Below are 9,544 nucleotides of genomic sequence, written 5' to 3'. Positions count from 1 at the left end.
GCACAGTACAGAGTACATAAGAAGTTGCCCCTGCTGAGTCAGACCAGAGGTCCATCTTGCTCAGCGGTCCGCTCCCGCGGCGGCCCATCAGGCCTAGTGCCTGAACAGTGGTCCCTGATTAATTTTGTAACTTACCTCTAATCCCATCCCTATAATCTACCTCTCCTCTTATCTGTACCCCTCAATCCCTTTGTCTTCCAAGTACCTATCCAAAGCTTCTTTGAACCCCTGTAGCGTGCTCCTATTTATCACATCCTCTGGTAGCGCGTTCCATGTATCCACCACCCTTTATCGAAAGGATGTACTTAGGCTGGAGTCAGTGCAGAGAATGGCCACCCGGATGGTCTCGGGACTCAAGGATCTCCCATACGAAGAAAGGCTTGACAAATTGCAGCTTTACTCGCTCGAGGAGCTCAGGGAGAGGGGGGACATGATCGAGACGTTCAAGTATCTTACAGGCCGCATCGAGACGGAGGAAGATATCTTCTTTTTCAGGGGCCCCACGACAACAAGAGGGCAACCATGGAAAATCAGGGGTGGGAAACTACGAGGTGACACCAGGAAATTCTTTTTCACTGAAAGGGTGGTTGATCGTTGGAATAGTCTTCCACTGCAGGTGATTGAGGCTAGCAGCGTGCCTGATTTTAAGGCCAAATGGGATCGGCACATGGGATCTATTCACAGGGCAAAGGTAGGGGAGGGACATTAGGGTGGGCAGACTGGTTGGGCCGTGGCCCTTATCTGCCGTCTATTTCTATGTTTCTACTCCTGAATATGGAACATGCAAGAGCCTATCTTCCTCCAGAAAGACATTGGACCATCATTACCCTGGCAGAGTACTTCAGACAAGTTTCAGTTGTGCCAGCTCGAACCATTTTACGACTTCTAGGACACATGGCAGCAGCTTTATCTCTAGTACCAAATGCAACACTGCACATGAGACCGCTGCAGTGGCACTTAAGACTGCATTGGAATCAAAGTCATCATTCCTTCGCCAGAATGATTCCGCTTCCAAAACACATTCAACAATCCCTCCTGTGGTGGATTCACTCCCATTCTTTGGAGGAGGGTTGTCCTTTCCAGCCTCTTCCTCCATCCATCACGATAACGACCGATGCTTCCACATAGGGCTGGGGAGCGCATATCAACCAGTGGTGCACTCAAGGGTACTGGTCGGCAAGTGAACAAAAGCTACATATCAACCACCTGGAACTCCGGGCAGTATACTAGGCTCTTCGGTCCTTCCATCATTGGCTTCCCAACCAAAAAAGTTCTGATTCAAACAATCAAGTCACAATGTTCTATGTGAACAAGCAGGGAGGCTCAGGACCTCTCTCTGCAGAGAAGCTTTTTGTCTATGGACTTATGTTCTCACTGTAGGGGTCCATCTGCAAGCGGTCCTTTCAGATTCCTTCAGCAGGAAACTCGACCCATACGAGTGGACCCTCGACCCTGTCATTCTACATCAGATATTCCTTCTTTGGGGAACTCCACCAGTAGATCTCTGCTTCACCAGACAATGCCATCTGTACAGCCTTTTGTTCTCTCCACCCAACTTCTCGAGCAATAACAAGGGATGCTTTCTCCATACATTGGGGCATCAACCTTCTTCACCCTTTTCCTCCGTTTCCTTTAATATCCAAGGTGCTTCAGAAAGTTGCTATGGATAGAGCTCACATTATTTTTGTTGGCCCCATCAAATTTGGTATCCACTCCTCCTGGACCTTCTGGATGCTCCCCCTATTCCTCTCGGAGACCATCTGTCTCTGCTATCTCAACAGCAGGGCCAGTTACTTCACCCCCAACCTTCACAGTCTCAGCTTGACACCTTGGAAATTGAAAGCTCAGTCCTAGAAAATTTCCTACTTACGCAGCAAGTGAAAACTGTTCTTCTAGCAGCAAATCATATCATTCTAAATGGAAACAGTTTTCCATCTGGTCTCAAAATCACCATCACAATCCTATCAACTGTCCAACAGAACACACATTTATCATATCTCCTGCATTTGTCGGAGTCTGGTCTTAAATCTAACTCAGTTTGATATCATTTGGCAGCAATCTCAGCTTTTCATATTCCTGTGGATGGTAAGCCTCTCTCACATCATCCCCTCATCTCCACATTTCTCTGAGGAAGGGGTAGAGAACTCCAGTCCTCGAGAGCCGTATTCCAGTTGGGTTTTCAGGATTTCCCCAATGAATATGTATGAGATCTATTTGCATGCACTGCTTTCAATGCATATTCATTGGGGAAATCCTGAAAACCCGACTGGATTATGGCTCTCGAGGACCAGAGTTCCCTACCCCTGCGGAGTCTAAGGTCTTCACAACCTCAAACCTCCCATCTGTGATCCACTTCCAGCGTGGAACCTGAATTTGGTGTTGGATCTCTTAATGCACGACCCATTTGAACCTCTGGGATCTGCTTCACTTTTTTTTTTATTTGGAAAGCAGTTTTTCTCACAGCTCTAACTTCTGCCAGAAGAGTCAGTGAACTATAAGTATTAGTTACATATCAAAGTACAAGTCAGAACTCATACAAAATTTCTTCCGAAGATTGCAACAGATTTTCATCTCAACCAAACTATAACCTTACCAACGTTTTTCCCTCTTCTGCATTCTTCTTCAGCAGAGCAACATCTCCATACTTTAGACCAGAGGTGTCCAATAGGTTGATCGCAATCGATCGGTAGATCGCCAAGGCAAAGTGAGTCGATCGTAGAGCCTATCCCGGGCTCCGTGATAGACTCGCGTTGCCTTTACAATCTACCAGGCGATCAGCCTTCCTCTCCCCGATGTCAATTCTGCCATTGGAGAGGAAGTTTCGGGCCAGCCAATCACTGCCTGGCTGGGCCGGAACTTCCTCTCCAACGGCAGAATTGACGTCAGGGAAAGGAATGCTGATCGGCCCAATGCAGGGAAGCAGGGAGAGCTTAGGGCGGCGATGGCTTTGGGGACTGTTCCCCGATGACTGTGGCGGCTTAGGGCTCTGTTCCCCGATGGCGGCGGCAGTGGCTTGGGGGAGGACAGGAAGAAAGAAAGAGGGCAGGCAGGGAGACAGAAGGAAAGAAGGGAAACAGACATAAAGAAAGGGGGCATGAAGAGAGAAAAAAAGAAAGGGCAGGGAGAGAGGAAGAAAAAGTTGGGGAAGGGAATGAGGTCTGGAAGAGAGGAAGCATACAGGCTGAAAGAAGGGAAGAAAGATTGAATGCACAGTCAGAAGAATAAAGTGCAACTAGAGACTCATGAAACCACCAGACAACAAAGGTAGGAAAAATGATTTTATTTTCAATTTAGTGATCAAAATGTGTCCGTTTTGAGAATTTATATATGCTGTCTATATTTTGCATTATGGCCCTCTTTTACTAAACCGCAATAGTGGTTTTTAGCGCAGGGAGCCTATGAGCATTGAGAGCAGCACTGGGCATTCAGCGCAGCTCCCTGCGCTAAAAACTGCTATTGTGGTTTAGTAAAAAGGGAGGGGAGTATATTTGTCTATTTTTGTATAGTTGTTACTGAGGTGACAGTGCATAGAGTCATCTGCCTTGACCTCTTTGAAAAAAAAACCAGGAATATAAATGATAATTAACATTTTCTCTGCGTACAGTGTGCTTTGTGTTTTTTTTTAAATTTTATTGTTGGTAGATCATTTTGACTTGGTCATTTTAAAAGTAGTTCGCAAGCTCAAAAAGTATGGGCACCCCTGCTTTAGACCGTAGACAAGCATTGCTTTTTTACATAACATTGGCCATTTCTAGAGCTGTTTACCCACTTTTTACTAGCCAAATTGTGCAATGTTCTTTTATAACGCATAGCCCACAAAGTTCCCCCTACCTTTTAAGACAGTTATACATGAATTTCCAGTATCTTCTCCGACACTTGCTAATTTGGTTCTAATTTGATTAATTTGGCATGGCCTATTGCATTGCATACCAGGGTCACACATAATATAGGATCTCGTCCCATACCCTTATATCCCTACTCATGGCATCTGGGTACCTTTAAGCCTGAACTTCCTGAGAACGCTTCCTGCATCCCTTATGCACTGTTCATTCGCTCAAAGACGGGTACAACCTAAGACAGAGGTCTGAACTCATAATGGGAACTGTTTATTTTCACAGCTTAGAGATTGTACAGGATAAGAGGACATGTTGATATAATGTTGGAGGTAAGAGAGGCATCTGCAAAGGGCAAACTGGCTGTTTACAAAACAGTTGCAGAATTGTATGCCATCTAGAAGGGTACCACAAGCTTGCCTTCATTACAAAGAATAAAAAAACAGCCTAGCATTGCTAGCAGCCAGCATTTTTGGTTGGCCTAACCAATGTCAGCAGAGGCCTATGGGACATTACATCAATGTGACTCTGGAATGTTGATGCAGATAGACCCTAAATGCTCCTGCACAAAATTCACATACTAGAATGGGACAAAGAAGACAGAGACTAATCCCATCTACTATTCCTGCAAGTGTCACACCTTTACTAGCCTTTTTAAATTGTGGCTTCACCTGGTGCACTCATAAATGAACCACTACTGCAGTATGAATTACCTCCTATCAATCTGTTGCAGTTTCCTGAGATTCAAGGGTGGAATGTGCAGCCATTTCTCCAGAAGCAGGCTTGTGGAATTTGGTATACGTGACAAACAATGAATCTCGGGATACTTCATTAGGGGGGTGGAGGCTAGTGGAGGCTGGAACCTTATCTTGGTTAGAGTGTAGGCTGGTATCTTATCTTGGCTTAATGAATGTCCAAGCCTTCTGTTTACTACAGAAACACAGAGTGAGGCATGATAGTTTGTCACGTAGCCAGTAATGTAAAAACAGCATAAAAGGAGCAAACGCAGGCTTTTCCTCGGAATCTATCGGTGCGCCGTAAAAGGGGTAGTCCTATGATCAACCCGGTCCATTGGCCGCCTGAAAAGGGGATTTCCTGGCTGTGAGGGGCGGAGTTGCTACGATCATGGTGAAGTTATCATTTATGTTTTGTATATTACTGCTATGTAATTTATGTAACGATTAAATTAGTATAATAAGCATTACCTATGTCTCTTTGTATGCTGTGAAGTGCTGACTACCTAACGAACTTGGCATTACACAGCCTTTGAAGAAATACTGGTGCTGTGCGACAGCGGAAAACATAAGCAATGCCTCTGCTGGGTCAGACCTGAGGTCCATTGTGCCCAGCAGTCCGCTCACGCGGCGGCCCAACAGGTTCAGGACCTGTGCAGTAATCCTCTATCCCCTTTTCCAGCAGGAAATTGTCCAATTCTTTCTTGAACCCCAGTACCGTACTCTGTCCTATTACGCTCTCTGGAAGCACATTCCAGGTGTCCACCACACGTTGGGTAAAGAAGAACTTCCTAGCATTCGTTTTGAATCTGTCCCCTTTCAACTTTTCTGAATGCCCTCTTGTTCTTTTATTATTCGAAAGTTTGAAGAATTTGTCCCTCTCTACTCTCTCTATGCCCTTCATGATCTTGTAAGTCTCTATCATATCCCCTCTAAGTCTCCTCTTCTCCAGGGAAAAAAACCCCAGTTTCTCCAATCTCTCAGCATATGAAAGGTTTTCCATCCCCTTTATCAGACGCGTCGCTCTCCTCTGAACCCTCTCGAGTAACGCCATGTCCTTCTTAAGGTATGGCAATCAATATTGGACGCAGTACTCCAGATGCGGACGCACCATCGCCCGATACAATGGCAGGATAACTTCTTTCATTCTGGTTGTAATACCCTTCTTGATTATGCCTAGCATTCTGTTTGCCTTCTTAGTGGCCGCTGCGCACTGTGCCGTCGGCTTCATTGTCATGTCCACCATTACCCCCAAGTCCCTTTCTTGGGTACTCTCATTTAATAACATCCCTCCCATCGTATAGTTGTACCTCGGGTTTCTGTTTCCCACATGTAATACTTTACATTTCTCAATGTTGAACTTCATCTGCCATCTCGTCGCCCATTCCCCTAGTTTGTTCAAGTCCCTTTGCAATTCTTCGCAGTCCTCTTTGGTCCGAGCTCCACTAAATAGTTTGGTGTCATCCGCAAATTTTATTCTCACACTTCGTCCCTGTTTCTAGATCATTTATGAATATATTAAATAGCAGCGGCCTGAGCACCGAGCCCTGCGGGACCCCACTCGCGACCCTCCTCCAGTCCAAGTAGTGGCCCTTCACTCCTACCCTCTGTTTCCTACCCGCCAACCAGTTTCTGATCCATCTATGTACGTCTCCTTCCACCCCATGGTTCTTCAGTTTCTGGAGTAGGTGTTCATGGGGCACCTTGTCAAAGGCTTTTTGGAAATCTAGATATATGTCGTCTATGGGGTCTCCTTAGTCCATCCGTTTGTTAATTCCTTTGAAGAAGTGCAATAAGTTCGTTAGGCACAATCTCCCCTTGCAGAAACCATGTTGGCTGGTTATCAGAAGTTTGTTTCTTTCAAAATGTTCATCAATGTTTTCTTTTATCAGTGCTTCCACCATTTTCCCCGGAACCGAGGTCAGACTCACCAGTCTGTAGTTTCCCGGGTCACCTCTTGATCCCTTTTTAAAGATGGGCGTATCGTTGGCTATCTTCCAGTCCTCCGGGATCATGCCTGTTTTCAGGGATAGATTGCAAATTTGCTGCAGTAGTTCTGCTATCTCCTCCTTTAATTCCTTCAGAACCCTTGGATGGATTCCGTCTGGACCCGGGGATTTGTTAGTTTTTCTATCTGCCTGTGTACATCTTCAAGGCTCACTTCCATGGATGTTAATTTTTCTGCTTGATTTCCATTGAAGAATTGCTCAGGTTCCGGTATGTTGGATGTGTCTTTGTTTGTAAATACAGACGAAAAGAACATGTTAAGTCTTTCTGCCACTTCTTTCTCCTCCTTCACCACTCCCTTCCTATCTCCGTCGTCCAGCGGTCCCACCTTCTCCCTAGCCGGTTGCTTCCCTTTAACATATCTAAAGAATGGTTTGAAATTTCGTGCTTCCCTAGCTAGCCTCTCTTCATACTCTCTTTTAGCTTTTCGAACCACTCAGTGACATTCTTTTTGATACTTCCTGTGCTCTTTCCAGTTCCCCTCAGTTTTGTCCTTTTTCCATTTCCTGAATGAGTTTTTCTTATTGCCTATCGCTTCCTTCACTATTTTAGTTATCCACACCGGATCTTTTGTTCGACTTTTTGCACCCCTTTCTGAATCTGGGGATATACAGGTTTTGCGCCTCGCTCACCGTGTTCTTGAGAAAAGACCAGGCATGTTCTATGTTTGCCATTTTTTGTAAGTGTTCCTAAGTTTCTTCCTTACCATTTCCCTCATTGCTTCGTAGTTTCCTTTCCTGAAGTTGAAAGTTGTCGCTATGGTTCTCTTTCCTTTTGGTATTCCTACCTCAACCTTGAACTTGATCATGTTATGATCGCTGTTTCCCAACGGTCCCACTACCTCTACTTCCTTTGCAGGTCCCCTTAACCCATTTAGGATTAGATCTAGAGTGGCATTTCCTCTCGTTGGTTCTCTAACAAGCTGCTCCATGAGGGGCAACAGATGAACATACAGCAACTCGGACCATAAAAATTTCATTAACTCCGAGAAGGCATCTGGGCCCTGGGGCATAGAGGCACCCTTAGATGACTCCCTTTGGCGCTTCTTAGGCTGCGGCAAATCCCTCTCACAGCAATCAGAAAAAGCTGCAGAACCAAGCACCAAAATTAAATGCGGCCGCCCCAATGGGCTAGCTGAGTGTGTAATCACCTGCTTCTGTGAAGAGGAGGCTGAACCCATAGTTACCGCCCCCCCCAACAGCACCATGCAGTCTATGGCGCAAAACACTCTAAATGCGGCACATTTTTCCCAAATTTAACATGAATCTATACAAGGAAACCCTAAGGACTCCATTCCAGCAGTTTTCCTAGCAAAAATTAGAATTTTACAGAAGCAGGGAAAAGTTGAAAAAGCTCATTAAAAATGGCTGACGGACCCAAATTTACTTCAAAACTGCACTAAACACACCCATTTCTGAAACTTTAAAAATTACAAAAATAATACATTTCAGTTGGGGAACATAGAGGAACACTAGGAAACCTTCAAAAGCTCTCAAATTTAACTTTTAAAAGAACGATTTTGGAGCTTGTCATCTCCTGTACTCACAGTCTACCAGAGACACGTACAGCCTGCTTTTTTCCTCCAGCCTTTTCAATGGCTGGTTTAGAATTCATTGCCACACTGCTGGAAATTCATCTTTCAAGCTGATCTTTGGGCTGCTAGTCAAACACCCCTGTCTGACTATGCCTCCATCCCTGCGGACCACTAGATGCGCATCTGGACAGGCAGAGGCTTGACAATGTAGCCAGCGTGCTGTGGAACACTGCTGAGCCCCTTAAGTGCATAGTCTGCGCTCAACCCCCCGCTTAACAGGGAGTGAAACTAGGTTAGGGACAGCCCTGAACACCAAGGAAGACTAAGCAAACTGGCTAACAGGTACTCTGAAGGGACCGACCTGTCAGCTACAGACCAAAATCTGTGAATTCTCAGGCAGATAGCCTGTGAAAATGGCTTGAAACGCGAAAGAACCATGAAAGGGAACAAAACTTCACCAAATTATAAATAATAAATGTGGGAGAGCAGAACTCTAACACCTGCAGCCATGCATGCAGAAGAAAAAGACTGATGGGAAGAGCTAACCTAGCCTATGAAGTATTCTAGAGGAGGAGTAGAAAGCCTGGAATGGTTCTCTTCTGCAGTCCATGCAGGTAAAGGGAAATAACCCTATGGTCTAGAATGCCTCACCTATTGCACTGGAAAGGCATTTAATCCTAGTAAATTTTCAGAGGCTAATTTAGGAGTATAACTCTCAAAGTTAAAAGCGTAAATCCTTTGACTATCAGGCCCTAAATGTCTATTTAACTGACACCTTCTCCACCTCTAAAGTAGGTGCCTGTATAAAATTACTTTCAATAGAGAATCAGCAAATAATATATTGCTAAAGGTTTTCATAGAAATCACCAATATTATGAACAGGAACGGACAAACAACAAAATAAACTACTGCTTAGACAGCAGGTAAGGCTTTATCTCTAGAAAAATGTAGTCTACGTTTGTACACAAGTTTAAAAAATAATAGACATAACACAAAATTTATCTTGTCCTTACTAAAACTAATCTTAAAAAAATTAAGATTTCAATTGGATCCTTAAAATCAAAGATAAGAAACAATCGCTGGCATTTACAAAGCTGCAGTAGAGGTTTCTACTGCGGGCCGTCAAGATAAATGTTTCAACACTCACAGAATTCCTATGAGCGTCTGAGCATTTACCTTGGTCTATGTTTGAGTGCTCGTTGCTGAGTTCACTGGTTGTAGGTTATTGGGAAATTTGTAAGGGGATAAAAGGACGAGGAATTGGGAAGTAAAGAATAGTCAATGAAAGTGTACTGAGCAGGTTTTTGGCCAGTGGTTGAATTTTGGAATGTCTGTGTGTAGCATGTCTACGCTGATGGTGAGAGTCGATGAGGCGACGGAGCATGGTGCTCCTGGACTCTGGTACCTTTTCCTGCAGAAAAAAGTGGGGGATGTGA

This window comes from Geotrypetes seraphini, chromosome 1, assembly GCF_902459505.1.
Source record: "Geotrypetes seraphini chromosome 1, aGeoSer1.1, whole genome shotgun sequence".
Classification (NCBI taxonomy): Eukaryota; Metazoa; Chordata; class Amphibia; order Gymnophiona; family Dermophiidae; genus Geotrypetes; species Geotrypetes seraphini.
The sequence above is the reverse complement of the archived record's forward strand: the minus strand, read 5'-3'. Positions refer to the sequence as shown.